The sequence below is a fragment of the Lactuca sativa genome, chromosome 6, assembly GCF_002870075.4.
Source record: "Lactuca sativa cultivar Salinas chromosome 6, Lsat_Salinas_v11, whole genome shotgun sequence".
Classification (NCBI taxonomy): Eukaryota; Viridiplantae; Streptophyta; class Magnoliopsida; order Asterales; family Asteraceae; genus Lactuca; species Lactuca sativa.
The window spans coordinates 16320360-16338791 of record NC_056628.2 but is presented as its reverse complement, the minus strand read 5'-3'; the positions used below and the strand labels follow the sequence as shown (position 1 = coordinate 16338791).

At 36.4% G+C, this 18432-nt stretch overlaps 1 long non-coding RNA gene across 1 annotated transcript; it reads left to right on the top strand.

The window, feature by feature from the left end:
- Positions 1-16992: 16992 nt before the first annotated feature.
- Positions 16993-18065, top strand: LOC111913033 (uncharacterized). Its single transcript, XR_008224547.1, has 4 exons — positions 16993-17501; positions 17583-17652; positions 17836-17875; positions 17948-18065. It is a non-coding gene; the product is annotated as an uncharacterized LOC111913033 (long non-coding RNA).
- Positions 18066-18432: the final 367 nt, after the last annotated feature.

Genomic DNA, 18432 nt, shown 5'->3' with positions numbered 1-18432 from the left:
CATTTGCGAAAGTTATAAAATTTAGAAGGTTATTAATTTATGGAAGGATGCGAGTGTGACACATGGCCGAATACTGCCTTTCGCTTTCCCTTCACGGATTCACTTCAGATGACCGATAACTAGCCCTCGTACGCGTAGTGTAGAGCCTCATACGTGCATCATGCTCAGTATACACAGCGTACTTTGAGGTTACACCCAACATAGTCCAAGTAGGCATCTATAAATAGATGCGAGGGAAGCCTTATTTCCTCACACCTTTCCCCTTCTTTCTCTCTCAATACTCTCAAAATCTCTCTCCCTTCCTTAGTACTTCCCAAGTGCTAGAGTCGATCCCCAGAGTGCTGGAAGGCTCCGATAAAAAGAGCTTTCGGCTCAGAAGTTCTGCCCGCACAGAGCCCGGTTCTTCACTATACCCCCTTGTAAGTGAGTTATGCTTACTCTTATTTAAGTACAACTTATATTTAAGTTCATTATCGTTATTATGAACCTATAAGCAATATACGTGCTAAGTATAAATTATAAAAAGTGTTATTATAATGCATTTTAACTGCTCGCGGTACGGGCCATCTAATTTGAAGGGTTGCATAGGGTTGTTGGATTTCAGAACAACTTAAATGTCAAAATGGTCCTGCCCTCCGGTGTTTCATGTCTATCCCCTGTCTATACATTGTAGTTGAAAAGTATTATTTAACAGTTATAAAACAATATCACTCGTAGACCTTGAGTTAATTAGTCACAATAAATATTAGACTAAAACTTAGCGATAAGAATGCGAGGTTTTGTTGAAGGAAAAGACGATTGTTAGAAGTGAAGCGGTGTCCGGATTTCAGGTCATCACTTTAACAAGTGAGTGCATAGTCCCTTTTCATGAACATGATTTTAATACAAGTATTGATTAAAGTGTTAAATATATGTTTGTGTGTGAAATATTTGTTATTGCCTAAAATACGTGTTAAGAGCATATATGATAATATATGATGATTTAGGATATAGAACAAACATAAATTAATTGAGATGGATATCGGGTAGTATCTCCTTATGAGTGTGGGTGAGATATACATAGAGGGTCGAACATTAAGATTTGTCATTGATCTGAGAGCATGGATTAGACATAGTCATTTGTCCTTAGTCCGAGAGTATGGAGAGGACATAGTTATTTGTCATTAGTCCGGGAGCATAGATTAGACATAGTCAATTGGTCCTAGTTCGAGTGTATGGAATGGGTATAGTTATTGATCCGAGATCATGGACTTGTGAGAACATTAAATAAGATTTGTAGATTCTATATTAAAGAGCGTGAATTAAATGACAAGAAAAAAATGTGTGTCGAATGCTTAGATTAAAATGAATCTAGAACAGTTCTCAAGAACTTCTCTATGAGAGCGTACAAATGGCCGTTAGGGTTGCTAAACAGTAAAAAGTATTAACCCTAATGTTACATGCATGCACTATATATAGGATAAGACTAGAAAGACCAAAACGAGAATGGACAGGCCCATCTCTTTATAAGTCAACCTATACAAGACATATTTGACACAACACTAATAAACCCAACAATCTCCTAGTTTATGTCAAAGTCCGAAGGAGAGTCTTCATTGTTGTCTTCTCTACGCGTTGAAAAGTTTGGGCAACAAATTTTGAAGCACGTTTCAGACACAAAGATACCAACTGATCATATCTGAAAAGCACTTCAGATCTGCAGTAGAGTGCGCCTTGCAAGTTTTAACCATTATGAGGATAGTCTTTAAAGCAGTGGTTGAGTAGAGAAGCTTGTTTCTCAGAAAGAACACACTATTCTAAACCTTTTCACAAGACTTTCGATTATACGCAACACTCCAGTTCTCTTTTTGAATAACTCCCAACTTCATATTCTTAATGTCCTTAGGCTGCTCTTTGGGTTCAAAAATGGGTCTTTTCTGCAACACCAATGTTATCTCTGTATCCATCTTTGCAATCTCTAGGATATAGCAGTTAAGCATTCTTTTTAGATGGGCAACAATGGGCTCGTATTTATTCACATCCTTGATGACAATCTTGAACAATTACATCCAGTCATACAGATTCATAAACGGCAAGTCTGCCAAAGCAAATTCATCAAACACTTTATTGGTTCCCTGAAACCCCTTGAATCTAATATTCACAAAGTCTTCAGTAGGCACTGCTGAGCAAACCTTCAATCCTATAATCCTCTTTAAACTCCAAGGATGATATTAAGGCTTGACAAACTTTAAGTAGAAATTGAAGAGTTCAAGATTCACCCTTTTGTCTGAAATCAGAGTCTTGTCAAGCCTCAGTATCATTCTTGGAGCTTAAAGAGGATGGTAGGATTGAAGGTTTGCTCAACAGTGCCTACTGAAGACTTTGTGAATATTAGATTCAAGGGGTTTCAGGGAAGCAATAAAGTGTTAGATGAATTTTCTTTGGCAGATTTTAAGTAGAAATTGAAGAGTTCAAGATTCACCCTTTTGTTTTAAAACACCGAAACAGAAAAGCATTGGGAAGAATCAGAAAATCAAACTGAGAGTCTGCTTTGTTATTCAGATAAAATGATACCGTAGGCTCAAGCCAATATACATTTGAAGCATCAATGGCTTCTCTCTGAATTCCATCAATTGACCATGGAGGAAAAATAGATTTATGCGTTTCAACCGTCACTTTTGCAATTTTAGCATCCACTTATTTTGCTTCTATCTCTTTCTGAAGATTTAAAAGATCATCGAGTTCTTTGTCTCTCTTCTTGAGCAAAAGCTTCTCTGATTCAAAAATCTCTTCTTCTTCTTCTTTATCAACAATCTTTTCTTTGCCTGTATTTGATACAGAAGCTTCATTACTCTTCTGATCATCAGCCTTTGGTTTTTGTTCTTGTTCTTGTTCACCAGTGGTTTGCTTTGCTTGGGGTTATTCTTTGTCTTCTCCCCCTTGTTTCGGAAGAGCACCACTTCCCAAAACATCTACTATTTGATTTAACATGGCAAATACTGGTTGAAGTTTTTCCGAAATATGTTGTGTAATAGAGACTGTGAGCATGGAGTCACGAGTCTCAACAAGACGTTGTAGATACTGATTGATTTCAGAAGCATAGCTTTTGATAACTTTACCGAAAGAACCCTGGCCTTCTGAGTCTTTTCTTCCAGTTGATCCATGATATTATTTTCAGCAACAAGGTCTGTTTGAAGATTTTCTATTTTCGAGACGATAGAGGCATTGAGTTCGGAGTTGTCAATTTTGATTTCAGAACGGACAAGTGAGAGATCCTCCTTCTCAGCTTGTAAAGATGTATGAAATCCTACAATGACTTTGTTCATGGCTTATCTTTTTGATTCAAAGGTGGTTCTGAAATTAGCCATGAACTTACTTACTTCTTTATGTAGTTTTTCAACTTTTGCGGTCGCTTTGGAAATTATCTGTTCGAATTCCTTAATTGCCTTGGATGATGCTTCAAGGGCTTTGGGATTTTCCTTTCTCATCATCTCCACTGCAACTCGGTGGGATGCCAACATGTATTCCCAGTTGGGTGAAGATTTGGAAGATTCCATGATAGAATCTAGCTTTTCATTGAGCTGTTTGAGTTGCCCTTTAGTCATCAGTGCATCATCTTCATCACTATTAGCATTAACCTTGAAGGGAATAAAAAAAATTGGTAAAGGCTTTTGAATCATCACCAAAAAGAATGTTTGGATCATCGTGACATATTGGAGGAGCTGTAGAGGTTCCTGGACCCATAGTTACACCAAAATTGTCATCTGCTTTCGTATTAGATATGTTGACATTGATGTCCGAAGCGCTATTCGTCTCCGGAACGGACATGACAATCAGAACTTCTGGTTGAGTGGTAGTGGATGATGTGGTTGGAGTGGTGGAATCAGTAAATATGGTTGACATTAATGGAATAGAGATCTGAGGAAGTGAAATTCCAACATATATGTTTGGTTGAAGTGGAAGAATAGATGAGATTGGAATGGTGGTGATAACAAGTGAAGATGGTGGAGTGAAGGTTTGAAAAATATTTGAAACATGAATTGATATAGGAATGAGAGATGATACCTTCAGAATAGTTTCAATGGGAGTGGGTTCTAAAGTTGTTGCAGTGTCATCCTTATCGATATGAATTGTAACTTCATCTCTGACTTCAGTAAGAGTCCTGGATTTCGAATCCTCCTAAACAACTGGAGAAGGAGACATAGGTTTCTTGGCTTGTTTTCGGGTCTTCTTATGAGCATTGACCTCATCAAAAGGACCAGCCTTCACTTTTCTCTTTCTTCCCCTCTTCGGTTTGGAACCTTCATGAATGAACTTTCATAACTCTTCTGACATTGGGCGAACACCAGAGCTTGGTTGCTTCCTATATTCATTCGCGATGCCATTATCAGGGGGAACTTTCTCCAACATCACCTTTGGAATAGTTCCAACAAAATTGAAGTTCCGACGATTTGGCATCATAAACAAAGAAGTTTGGAGAGTTAGAATTATAGCCATCACTGATTCAGACATCAACGGAACGTTGAAATGGTCAAGTGCAAGGTTGACCACAATAGACCAAAACCAAGCACAGGAAATGTCCGAGTGGCGAGTAGCAGAAACTATGCTTTGAAAAAATTGTGACCATAAAACAACACCAAAATCCAGTTTGATTCCATGGTAGAGGTCATAAATAAAAGTATAAAACAATTTAGTAGCATCAGATGAAGCAAACCCTAAAACTCTGCAGAAACGGGCCTTGGTGATCAAGGTTTTGTGAGATGCAACCTCAAAGTAGATTATCTCATTTGCCTTGGTATAGATGGATAAGGAGTAAGCTTTTGAAAGATGAACTAGTGGAACTGATTCTGCCTTTGTTAGTGCTTGAGCCAGTAGCAATAATTTGAGACATTCGATGATTGGCCTTAGAACTTTGTCGTAGCATGAAGATTCAGGATCGATGATCATGTTTTTCCCATTCTTCACGTTGAGCATGATAACAGAGCTGATTGATCAGCATAGGAGAAATGCTCAGATGAACCTTCCATTGTTGCTTTGAGGAAGACGATGAACAGTAGAGAGAGAAAAAGGGTTTTGCCTTGAGATTTTTAAATATTGTTTGAGTGGTGAGAGAAAAAAAAACCAATTAAAACCCTTTTATATGTCAATGATAAGTGGTGAGAGAAACCCGTTGTTCCATATTCCTATATCATGGTAAATCAGCCTTAAATATTGTGATATTTGTATGTGTTAGACGTCGTTGTAACAGACACACGTGATGTCAGGGAACTCAAAAGACGTGCCTGTTTTGAAATCTTATCTCCAAGAAACCATCGTTCCGGTATTGACACATTCAGAATAATCAGCCAATTCACCAGCTTTGTAACAATGACTTGTTCTGATATTGAAAGTAGCCATTCAGAATTAGAACTAGATTTGGAAAAATCAGAAAGATTTTTGTGCAAGAGTGTGCCAAAGATAAAGAAATAAAGCAATTAAATGTTTAGGGAGTCCGTGATGTCAAATAAATTGACATGAAATTCAGATGGATACTGGGCAACGATCACTTCCTTTTGAGTCAAGAGAGACTCAGAAGTGCTTGTTTGGTTTCCTGTTGAATTTTGATCACTAGTCTTATAAGAAAATGTGAAAGGCTTCTTTTAAAAGGCTATAAAGGTGGCTTAAGCATCAATCAAATTCCAAAACTTGACATATATCTGAAGCTCTGAGAGAAGTACTTGCCTGACCAGTGTATCCATAATAACAAGTAAGCTTTGGATATAATTTAAGTGGCTGGATACGATAAAAATCTCAAGAAAAATAAAAACATGGATCTTTTGGGAAGAAATGTCTTAGGTCTAGAACATTTCATTAAGATCACTTCAAAAAGAAAAATGAGATTTCATGCTCGTAATGGTACAAACCAAAAATATTTTATGCATCAATTTCATAATGAGAATTTAGAACATTTGATTGTTCACCAGCAATTCAGAAATGGGTTTCGGATTTTGGGGTCTTACTCATAATCATGGTTATAACAACTTCAAGATCATAAACATAGATTTTGTGTAACCATAAACCTTAGTGGTAATTGTTGAGAGTCTTAAGGGTTACGTTGATGAACATGAAATTAATGTAGAAATTGTAGACTAATTCCAAAGAAGAAAGTGTACCTCTACTATAAATAAATGAAAAAGCAGTCAGCTCTTAACTCAATGCGAGAAAATTAAGGTAGCTCGATGACTTATGTGAATAAATAGCCTGGTTGGGAAGAAACGATCAAAATGAAAGTTTCATTAAGGCTTCCAACATAGAGTCGAAGACGCTTGGGACAACATGTATCAACAAGCTTATAGGGGCACTTAGTTAGTACATAGATTCGGAATTATACTTTCCCCATCGATCTGAATTGAGATAACAAGAATATGTACTTGAGAAAAGAACGTATACACACAAAATAAAAAAAATTATTTTTGTGATTTTTGGATTTTCTGAAAAAGATAAAACATAAATAAAGAAAATATATTTGAAAATTTTGATTTTCTGCAAAAGATAAAACAGAAACAAAGAAAAAGTTAAAGATAAATAAATTCAGAAATACAAAATGAACCGTAACTTCCAAACCATTATGAAGCTTGGAACTAACCGGAAGAGTCTTAATGTATAAAGGATACAAAGAATTCTGAAACTCCGATGAACAGTAGATTACGAAGCATTCAAAGCTCGGAACCAATTGGAATTTGAAAAATGAATTCCGAAGCATTTCGAAGCTTGGAACATTTTGGAACATGAACACTAAATTCCAATTACAAAAGGGATTTCAAAACTGAGTCCGCTTCAATCATGCATCACCCTTGTAAAATCCAATTGAATTTTGTTTCATGAAGTGCTTTTATAAAGATGTCTGGAAACTGATCTGAGGATCTAACAAAATGGACTTCAACATTGCCATCCTTAACGTGATCCTTTATAAAATCATATCGCGGAACTATATGTTTCATTTTTGAATGTTGCACTAGATTGTGTCTTATCCTTATAGCACTTTCAGAATCATAGTTTAATGAGATTCAGTTCATGTTAATTCCATAATCTCTGAGTTGATTTTGAATCCATATTACTTGCGAAGACCATGATGCAGTTCCTATATATTTAACTTCAGCTGTTGATAGGGAGACATAAGTCTGCTTCTTAGATTGCCAACTTACAAGTTTGCCATCCAGAAACTGACAACCCCCAGAAGTGCTTTTATGATCAAGTCCACAACCACCAAGATCACCATCGGAATATGCTTGCACAAATAATCTGGAATTAAAAGGATTCCAAAATCCGAGAGAGTTTGATCTTTTGAGGTATCATAATATGTTCTACACAGCTACCACATGTGGTTCATGGGGATTCGGCTGAAACATGTGGTGGTTGTCGAGGCCAACACAAATAATAACCCTAAATATTACACACTAAAATAGTGTATAGTGGTAAGGGATCGAATCCACGGAGATTGGTTCAATTTATAACTCTATGAAAAATCTTTTTGTAAAAATACTTGTAAAATGACAATAAAAATAAAATGGGGGGTTTTGTTGTTTTGAAATACTTGAAACAAACTAGAATTAACTATGACTTAAATAGACAAATGCAACAAAAATAAGAGTTTGATGTAAAATCAATGAGGGAAAGATGGTTGACTTAAAGTTTCCTCACTTTGACTTTTGATGAACATATCATTAGAATCCAATGGTGCAATACTTTGATTTAAATCCTTAATTTGGCTATAGTAATCCAAGGAACTTGAGATTACCTAGACTTTTCTTAATTGTTGAAATGGCTAGAGAAGCTCATAACAATTTCCTTAGTCAAAGTCACTAATTCCAAATAACATGTAATTAGTGAAAGTCAACTAGCATTAAGAACCAAAAAGTCACCAAATCCAAGAGGGGTCAAATGCTTTCACCACCATGTTGGAGGAAATGTTTTTATGATTGTGTGAAGCAAAAACAACACAAAAATCATTTGTTGCTTGCTAATTTGAGGATCCTTTACTTACTCAAGAAATTAGCCAACTAATCACCACAAACACATTTAAACTCATGAACTAAAACATACAAGTAGTGATAAGATGTTAAAACACAAAACATTCCCATAAAGATTTAAGAACATGTTCATGGATTCTTCAACATTCAACAAAAGTTCAAAGGATTAACCAAAAGTCAACCAAGATTAGTTTAGCCAAGCATGGCTAAACCCAAAGAAACAAAGTTAGAGAAAATTGTGCCAAACATTAAGCAAGAATCAAGAGGTAAAAATATGATGTTCTTCAAGTGTTCTTGGCCTTCAAAAGTATTCAAAACTCCAGAGAGAATCTCCAAAAATCGGATGTCTAAGAGTCTCCAAAAGATGGGCACCAACCTTCCTCAAATAGCCTTCCAAATGTATTTCCGAAAATGCCCCTGCAGACCCTTGCGCGACCCGCGTGCTGCTGCGCGGGTGGGTTGCGCGGGTGGTGCCTGACATGGGCTTCTTTGAGATTTTGGGCCTCCAAAACATATCCCACTAGCCCAGATCGAATCCAATCACCTCCTAGCCCATTTTCTTCAAGTTTTTCTTCATTTTAAGCCCAATTTGACCTCTCCACATCCTCCAAAGCTCGTGCACTCTCCCGATTAAAAATCTACGTATGCCCGCATCTTGCAAATTTAAAGTTTATTTCTCTCCAAACCTTCAAATAACCATCAAGCTCGCTCCATGCACCATCTCCACAATCACCAAGCCTAACATCCTTTTTGCCTATCAAATCTCATCGCTTCCCATACTCCCGAACACTCCCGCTCCGCTAGACCCGAAAACCTGCAATTATGCTCACAAGATTCGAAAGTACCCGAAATAGTCATAAAATAACAAAATGGAAAATATGCATGGAAATTATCTAAATTATGAATGAAATATGCTAAAATAAAATATAAAAAGAAGTAAACAAAACTAACTATCAACCTGGCACAATAACATACATCAAACATAATATAAGGACGACTTGATGTTAGATAAATTAAAGACCCAATTATCTATCGATATAGAGTGATATCAACTGCTAGCTTGTCCAAGGATGAAGTAAGTTTCTTTCATAAAGCCATTTGAACCTTGACCTTTGAATCACCCATCATACCAAATTTAGCAAGTAATGTATTTGTGTAAGCTTCTTGGTTGATAAATATGCCCTCTGAGCTCTGTCTAATGGTTAAACCAAAGAAAAAAGTAATACGACCCATTGAGCTCATCTCAAATTTAGTTTTCATTAGTTTTCGGAATTCAACTATTAATTTAGGATTAGTGGATCCAAAAATAATATCAACATAAATTTGGACGATCATTATATGGTCACCATATTTCTTGCAAAAGAAGGTTGGGTCAACCGAACCTTGTTTAAATTTTGACTGCTTAAAAAAACGAGTCAGAGTTTCATACCATGCATATGGAGCTTCTTTTAAACCATACACTACCTTATCCAGAACATAGTAATGATTCGGATATATATTTTTCATTCACGAAACCTGGTTGTTGTTCCACATAGAAAATCTCCTTGAGTTTTCCATTTAGAAACGCACACTTCACATATGCAAGAAAAATCTGAACGGATTTCAACTTAGCAACCGGTGCGAACGTATCTTCATAGTCTATTCCTTTCTCTTTGCAATATCCTTTCACCACCAAATGTGCCTTATTGCGAATCACGCTTTCCTATTTATCCATCTTGTTCCTGAACACCCATTTCATTCCGACAACAGAAGCATCCTTTAGAGTAGGAACTAATCTCCATAAATTATTTCTCTCAAATTTGTTAATTTCTTCATGCATTGCTTGAACCCAATCAACATGATTAAGAGCAGTTTTCACAGTTTTAGGCTCAGTTTTAGAAATGAACAAATTAAACAAGCAAAACTCCAACATTGAAAATAATGCAGTTTGCTTCGCTTTTTGTTGAGCCCTTGTAAGAACGTCTAAAGATGAGTCTCCAATTATTTGAGATCTTGGATGATCTTTGGTCCACTTTGTCATTGGAAGATAATTCTGATCATAGGTTGGATCTAGGTTAACATTCACTTCTTCGAATTCTGATTGAACATCTGAGTCATTATTTTCATTCTCTCCTTGGAAGTTTGCATGTGACCCATCATTCTGAATCGGATCCTCCCCTGGATTGGAACATCGGTATTGGAGGTTAAAGTGGAACCCTCCCCCTGGAATGGAGAATCAGAAGGTTCTGATTGAGATGGAAATTCAGAAGCATTCGGAATTGGTGGATCTATCTTACTATTTTAGGAGCTTCATAAACAATCTTCTTCAACTCATCGGTTTGATTATCTTTTGCATTTGATTTTGAGTAGATGACTTTGTCAGGTTTTTCAAACGAATTCAAAAATCCCTCATATAAATTTGAGAGCGGAATTGTTATTAGATTCGTTAATGGAAATATTTCCTCTAATTCATAATTGGTGTTCTGATACTTCTTCATATAGTTATCGTCAAATGTTACATAGTAAGTTTCCTTGATCTTTTTGGACTTCTTGTTCACAACTCGATATGCCTTTGATGTTAAAGAGTAACCCATAAAAATTCCTTTGTCAGCTTTCACATCGAATTTGTTCCGTTGTTCTTTAGAATTGAAAATGAAGCACCTGAACCAAACACATGAAAAAATTTAATGTCAGGTTTCCTTTTGTTCAAAATATCATAAGGGGCAATCAAAAATCTTCTTTTGATAAAGGAACGGTTTTGTGTGAAGCGAGCAGTTGCAATAGCGTCAGCCCAAAAGTAGAGAGGAAGATTCGCAACATATAACATCGTCCTTGCAGCTTCGCAAAGAGAACGGTTTCGTCTTTCAACTACACCATTTTGCTGTGGAGTGTAAGGCGAGGATAAGTTGTGAGCTATTCCTTTTTCAGTTAAGAAATATTCAAAATCTTGGTTTTTGATTTTTGAACCATTGTCACCATGAATTTTTCGAATTGGCTTTCGTAGTTGAAGCTCAATGTGCTTGATGAAATCAATTAGCTTCGGAGTTGCATCTGATCTCCGTTTAAGAAAGAACACCCAGGTAAATCTTGAAAAATCATCAACAATAACCATAATATATTTATTACCACTAATACGTTCGATGGTTGATGGACCACAAAGATCAATGTGCAATAATTCGAGTGGCTCAATAATTTTGGTATTGATGATGGTTGAGTGACTCTTCAAACTTTGTTTTACGAGCTCACAAGCATCACATAAATGTTCCTTCTTAAATTTCAGAAAAGCTAGACCACGAACAAGATCGCCAATAACGAGCATTTTTATATCGTTGAAGTTCAAATGGGAGAGCCATCGGTGCCATAGCCAACTATCATCCGAAGATGCTTTCATAAGCAAGAAAATAATAGGCTTTCCTTTGATTGGATTTAAATTCAAAGGTTTTCGAAGAGCCCACCATTGTTGAGTTCTTGTGGAAGAAGATGATAAACAGTGGATAGACATTGAATCGCCATAATTCTTTGAGAGAATTATGTGAGTGGTAAGGTGAGATGATGCGTTTAAAACCTTTTATACCATTTGATTGGTGAGAGAAATCCAGAGAGAGAGAGAGAGAGAGAGAGAGAGAGAGAGAGAGATAACATTGATTACTGAAACGTCGCGTTAAAAACGCGATGTGACAATTATTTATGTTAGAGACACACATCGTATGGCGAAAAAGTAGATGCCCATTCAAACTTTCACACGCCCTTTTGAATTCTTATCCTTAAGAAATTGATGCGTCGGCGATGCCCAGTTATGACATAGATAAGGCACTGATAGTGAACCATATCCGTTCACAGTTAGATGTTACTGAAAATCCTGCAAAACTAAGACGAACCATGAGATCCACAAACTAGACTTTGGGAAGATCAATAGGATCTTTATGCAAGAGTGTGCCAAGGAAATATAAATAAAGCGAAAAGTTCTAAAGGATTGTAGTGATGTCTAATGAGACACAAAACGGTAGATCACGGGCATATATCTCTTCCTTTGAAGTCAAGAGAGACTAAGAAGTGTCTGTGTTGATTCCCGTTGAAATATTATCAAATGTTTATTAAGAAACATTGAAAGGCATCTTTTATTTAGGAAAAATGGGTGGTTTATCTTCAACCAAATTATGAAACTTGATATAAGTACGAACGTTTGGATGAAGTACTTGTGTGACCAGTGTACTCAGCTGAACGAGTAGGTTGGGAAATATGTGAGTGATAAGGAAAGTTTAGAAATCTCAGAAAAATAAACACTGGATCTTATGTGTAGAGATGTCTTTAGATAAGAGCACTTCATAAAGATCTCGCAAAAGAAAAAGAGATTTCTTGGTACAGACAACGAATGTGGCATTCGTTAATTCCTTGGTGAAAATCTTGAACATTTAATTGTTTACCGTCAATTCATTTAAGTGTGTTGAATTTTTGGTTTCACTCAGTTCGTGGTGGAACGAAATTAAGATCATTAACACAAATGTTTTGCAATCATAAACCTCAGTGGTAAATGTTGAGAGTCTCATGGGTTGCTTATATAAAAGCACACGTGATGGAGAATAGTGTAAGGTGATGTAAGGAAACGAAAGTACCTCTGCTATGTGAAAGTGACTACGCAGACAACTCTTGATTCATTATGAGAAGAGTAAGGTAGCTCATGACTTATGTGAAATTATAGCCTGATTGGGAAGAAACGTTTGGTATTATTGATTCATTAAGACTTCAACATAAGGTCATCGAGGCTTTAGACAACATGCAACATCATGCTTCTAGGATACTTAGCTAGTTCATAAATAAAGAGATTTATACCTGCCCCATCATTCTTGTTAAAACATTAGCCTTGAACCCTGCACAAATGGTTAATTAACAAAAGAAGAACAATATTTTTGGATTTTCAAGATTTGAGAAAAAAAATAAAAGAAACAAATAAAAAAAATATTTTTGTATTTTAGAAAATTTCCAAAAAAAAATAATAAAATAAAAACTGAAATAAATAAATTATTTTTGAAGTTTTGAAGTTTTCTGAAAAAGAAGTAAAAATAGAAAAAGATTGAAACACGAAGCAAAGATAAGAAACATTATACATAAAGTACAAAAGGATATTGGAAAATCCGTACCACAAATGAATAGTAGATTGCAAACTACTGCGAGCGTTCGCACCGGTTCATAGTGTAAAAGTAGACTGCGAATGAATAGTTGACTGCGAACTACTGCAAAATCGTTCGCACTGATTCGCAGTGTGAACATTATTGATGTGAAAGTGGTTTTGGTACAGATTTAGCTTCCATCATTCCTGGTCCTTGAAGAATTCTATTGAAGGTGGTTTCAGGTAAGGTGTTCGTGAATATGTCAGCTAACTAATCAGCGGATCTCACGAAGTGAATTTTGACGTTGCCATCTTCTACGTGATCCTTAATGAAATGATATCTCAGTGTTATATGTTTCGTCTTTGTGTGCTGCACTGGGTTCTGACAAATGCGAATAGCACTTTCAGTGTCACAGTATAATGGGATTCATTTCATACTCAAGTTATAATAACGAAGCTGGCTTTGAAACCAAATAACCTGGGATGTGCATGAGGCAGCAACTATATACTCAACTTCAGCTGTTGATAGGGATACACATATTTTCTTCTTGGATTGCCAACTGACAAGTTTGACACCAACAAATTGGCATCCTCTAGTTTTACTTTTCCTATCTAACCCACATCCTCCAAGATCTGCATCCGAAAAAGCTTGTATAAAGAACCCATAATGCAAAGGGTACAAGATTCCAATAGAGGACGTTCGCTTTAGATACCTGAAAATGTTCTTGACTGCTGTCATGTGAGGTTCTCGAGGATTAGCTTGGAACCTAGCACAATAGCAAACAGAAAACATTATATCTTGATGACTTGCAGTTAGATACATTAAAGAACCTATCATTTGGCGACAGAGTGTCATGTCTGCAGCTGGTTTATCAAAAGAAGGGGTAAGTTTCGTTCCAAATGTCATTGGAACCTTCGCTTTTGAGTCTCGCACCATCCTAAACTTGGCAAGTAGATTCTTCATGTAAGCCTCTTGGTTAATAAAGATAACTTCTTTGACTCTTTCTAATGTTCAGTCCAAGGAAAAAGTTAATTGGACCCATGTAGCTCATCTCAAATTTAGTTTCCATCAACTTTCAGAATTCAACTGTTAGGCTGGGATTAGTAAATCGGAAGATGATGTCATCAACATAAATTTGGACAATCATCAACTGGCCACCCTCTTTCTTACGAAAGAAGGTTGGGTCAACTGAACCTTGTTTAAATATAGACAATTTTAAGAATCTAGTAAGAGTTTCGTACCAGGCTCTTGTAGCTTGCTTTAGACCATAGACGGACTTGTCTAATATGTAATAGTGATTGGGGTACTTCTCATTTATGAACCCAGGTGGTTGATCCATATATTCTATCTCTTCAAGTTCACCGTTCAAGAATGCACACTTGACATCCATCTGCAATACTTCTAAGTTCTTGTGTGCTGCATATGCCAAGAAGATGCGAACGGATTCCAACCTTCTCTACTAGAAAAAAGGCCTTTTACGACGCGCAAAATACGACGCTCATTGATCTATGTTACGCAAAGGAGAGTGACATTAGAAAAATGTCATCTCTTCAAAAAATTTAAGGATAGAAGACACGCATTATTGCGCGCCCTTAAATTAGTGTCTAAAATAAAACACGGAGGGCACCTATAATAAAATGCGCGTCGTCTAAGGATGTCGCTTTATAATTTTTAATGGAACGCGCGTTCCATCCTTTAACAGTAGGGGGAAATGAAATTCTGAAAAAATTAAAAATCCCGCCTTCCTTTTTTTCTCCTTTCCCTCTTGCCTTGGACGCTCCTTCCTTCCCCCTCCCGACATTGACTGCTGCTTACTTAGCTTCTTCCCTCACTTCTACCTACTGGAACCACCATATCTCCCACTCGATGTTGAAATTGTTAGAAAAAGCCCTAATTATACTCTCAAGTCTAAATACAGAAAAAATAGAAGATGGTGAAGAAGTAGCAGTAGAGGAAGTGGAGGATGAACAGTCGAAAATGGAAGGAATGGCATCAATAGCGTTGTTACTAGATGGGTCAATCTCGGGTCATTTTGTTCAGCTTCCCGAGTCCGTTTATTACCAGATGGGTCAATCTCATCTTTTTGTCTCGACTTCATATCTCTCTGTAAAGCAAGCGACGACTTCATATCAAAAGTGGAGGTGGAAGCCTAAAGACTGTAATTTGCCAAAGTAAGCATACCTGAAACGTGAAATTGGCAAATTGGATTGCACAGAAACGCGATTGGGATCGGGAATTTTGGTTTTGGAACGCCGATTTGTGAAATTGGGATCAGCACATCCTTTTGAATCGGTTTGTCTTCCTTTACCTCTGTACTCTCACTCACTCTCTCTCTCTCTCTCTCTCTCTCTCTAAGCCCTAAGCTGCCACCATCAATAATAAAATAGTTCGATCAAGTTTAGTTCAATTCCTGATCATCGATTTGAAATTCTATTTCTGATATGACCTTCTGTGAACGAACTAATACACTTTAGGATTAGGGTTTAGTAATGGGATTCCTTCGTTTTTGTTAGGGCGATGTGAGTAATGAACCAAGGAGAAACACACAACAATGTAATCAAGAAGAAGATGTTCCAGTCTTGGTTGATGCAATACACCAGGGCGTACTGTTACAAATACACCAGGGCGTACTGTTAATAGAGGAAAATAATTGTTAACACAGGAACTTTTTCTTGTTTATTAACAGCATGGATGATGATGATGGTGATGGAGAACCAGAAAGTGCAAGCCTTTGCAATCCCTACGGGTCCAACTTGGGCGTTTTACAGTTGGAAGTGTTTTGTTTTGTGTGACTTATATGTTAATATTGGCAGGTGAAGAATCTCAGAATGGAAACAATATGCATGGTTGTCAAAATGGAGGGCCAAATCATTCAATGGCGATTGTGCCAATATCAGGTCCAGGAAGTGTTGTAGGTGGTCCTAGCACAGGCACAAATTTAAATATTGGTATGGAGCAAATTCAAATTAAAATTCATCCTACTCTCTCATATTCATATTCCTGCAATTCGTGGAAAGGTAACTTGTGCTCCAGTTTCAGGGGGAATGCTTGCTGCTGCTGGCTCAAGGGAAACCATTCAGCCATAGATCTGGCTACAGGTCTTGTTTTGTTTTATAACTTCGTTTTATCCTGTTATTAGTATAATTTTGGATCATTAGTAAAATTGTTATTTCAGGATGAAAGGGAGCTAAAGAGGCAGAGAAGGAAGCAATCCAATAGGGAATCTGCTCGCAGATCCAGATTACACAAACAGGTACTAAGAAACCGTTTCCCTTTCAGAAAGAAATAGTAGCAATTTAGGAAAGGAAGAAATGAAAGTAGGATGCTTGCTATATTTAATCCTAATTGATTGATGTACTGCAAAGTGACATCACACCTAGTTAGTTGGTTTGGTTCATAAATAAACAGAGCTTTCAGATTCCAGTAAGCATTCTGGGAATCTTCTTCAAGAACATGAATATTCTTGAAAGGATTCTGAGTATAATGTGAACTGAAACTTGGCAGGATTGTGAAAATTTAAAAAAAAGTGACTCCACGACATTGGTTTTCTGATACTCGTGTTGGTTTTGGTTGCAGTTGTCAGGGTTCACAAAGCTGTAATGGAAATCTTAGGATTCAGGGCAGAAAATCAAGATTCAGTCACCAAAAATCTATCTCTTGCGTTTCAGGGAGCCCAAATGATGATCAAATCCAGGGGCATATGCGTCTTGTTTCAAAGTATGCATTGAGGAGGATCAGATGATAGTTTCATTCACATTATCAAAAGACAATAAGTATCTTCTTGTTAGTCTCGTGAATGAAGAGTTACATCTTTGGAACATCCAGGGGCATATTCGTCTTTGGAACACTTGATCTTTTATTTGGTGGAATTGCTCGTATCCTGCGTACTTTTTTTTTTCCATTATTAAGAAGTTCAACCAATTTTTGGTCAGGTATGTCTTCATTTAAAAGATTATAATTTCTTCAAAAACATGTGTGCTTTAAAAAGGAACAATGGTGAAGTTGAATATTTGTTATGTAGGATGGGAGTCTTTGATGTGTTCTGTGAAGAACATCATTGCAAATGGTAGTAAAGAGGTTTCCCTTGCTGCAGTAGGGTGTTTGCAAATGGGGCTAACATGAAACAACAGTTTCAACTAATAAATTGATTTGCACCATAATTTCTTTTTAACAAAACATGTTTATAAGTTATATAGCAATCTGTTCACAACAGAAACCATTTCATTTTCATAAAAAGCCTGCTCCACTTAGCAACCTCACTGTTTCATTAGGAATGATAACATTAGGATTCCTAACAGTAACAGGTGGATATGTTTTGCTATGAACTGATTTGTAAGATTCATTGACCTGAAGACTAAGGGCCCTCATTGTTGGAAGTATTGGAGAGTTTTTATCAGCTGCTTTGCTGCCTCCAGAGCCATTAGCTGTAAGTGTTAACAATTCTTGATGACTTGAATCTTAGTGAATGATTCAAATTGCTAAATGATAGAACTTTAATTTGTTCTAGGTCCAAAATGTTGTGGATTTTTCAAAGATGATTGGAGCATTAGATGTAAATGAAAATCTTACACATCTTGGTTAGTTTATATTAATATATTTATAAAAGTTTATTTCCTAAGATTATCTTTTCTCATTTTTTCAAAATATACGTAAATATCTGGTAATGCTTCCATTGGATCCGAAATTAGGGAAAATGCTAATAATGGGTGCTTTTTTTTTCGTTGCTTTGATCATATTCTTACAATTGTTGCTGGACTTAGTGTCAGGGATCATTTTCTTTTGCCTCAAGAGAACAAAGACGTGAGTAATCCAGCTACTTTCACACAAGGGCATTTTGGTCTTTTCCTGATATCTTTTGTATGTCTATTTCAGCAAGCTAGTACAACAAAATCAATATTTTCTGCAAAGGATTACAATGATCATATGGCACTTGTGTGTGAATATGAAGGATGGAAAGAAGCTGAAAGAGAAGGATATGCTTATAAATATTGCTGGAGGAATTTGCTTTATGCTCAAACACTTCAAGCTATACATTCTTTAAGGAATTGTTTATCCATATTTTAAAAGATGCTCAATTACTTGAGACTAAATCGGGGATTAGCAATAGATTAAGTCATAATCAATCATCGGTTAGCGCCATTATATGCTCAGGCCTTTTTCCTAGCATTGCATCTGTAGTGGTATGTATGCTTAATGCTTATTTATTTCATTTACAATTTACAATACAATTGATAGATATATGAATCCATATGTTACTTAATTTTGTTTTTTTTTTATTTTTAATATGTGCAGCATAGGGAGACATCAATGTCCTTCAAAACTATAGATGATGTCCAAGTCTTACTCTATGCAGTAAG